This window comes from Octopus bimaculoides, chromosome 20 (assembly GCF_001194135.2).
Source record: "Octopus bimaculoides isolate UCB-OBI-ISO-001 chromosome 20, ASM119413v2, whole genome shotgun sequence".
Classification (NCBI taxonomy): domain Eukaryota; kingdom Metazoa; phylum Mollusca; class Cephalopoda; order Octopoda; family Octopodidae; genus Octopus; species Octopus bimaculoides.
The window spans coordinates 31,848,764-31,849,574 of record NC_069000.1 but is presented as its reverse complement, the minus strand read 5'-3'; positions in this window follow the sequence as shown (position 1 = coordinate 31,849,574).

Genomic DNA, 811 nt, shown 5'->3' with positions numbered 1-811 from the left:
ACAGAGAGAGAGAGAGAGAGGGAGATACATACATAGACAGATAAATATGTGCATATGTGTGTGTTTGTGTGTGTGTGTGTGCGTGTGTGTGTTTGTGTGTGTGTGTGTGTGTATGTGTGCGGCCACACGCGGACATACACACAATAGACTCAGAATAAAACTGATACCCGTCAGTTTTATTTCGTTAACAAAAAACTTACATTCGAGAATGCCTATACAAGGAGTAGTTGAAAAGAAATTCTTTCCAATCCATGTTGATTCGGCTTATAGCACTTGACTATAAGAAAACTCCTGAACATAGAGAAAGAAACAATTAAAAATAACCAGCTTGGCAGTCGTGGTTCGTACAAATAATTAGAGGCAGAATAACAGTTTTTATATGTAACATAAATCATTTGAAGATCAGATAAGATTACAAAGACTAATGAAAAAAATAAAAGAATGTGTACACAATACTCTAGAGTAAATAAAATACTACAAAGACAACTTAATGATGCACTTAAGAGTAGTATTTGAAAAAAAATGCAATGTGATAGCCATAATTATTATCGACCAGCCGATGTCTACAGATGCTCGCGTAAAAAGCGACGAAGACAGTATTAAAAAAAATTGAATCTAAACAAAGCAGACAAGAAAATAGACCTAGGGAAGAGAAAAGGGAGAGAGAAAGAGAGAAAAAGAAAGTGAGAGTGATTAGAAGTGACAGACAGACAGATAGACACACACACACACATATACATATTGATATATATATATACATATATGCATGTATACATATATATATATATATATATATATATATATATATATA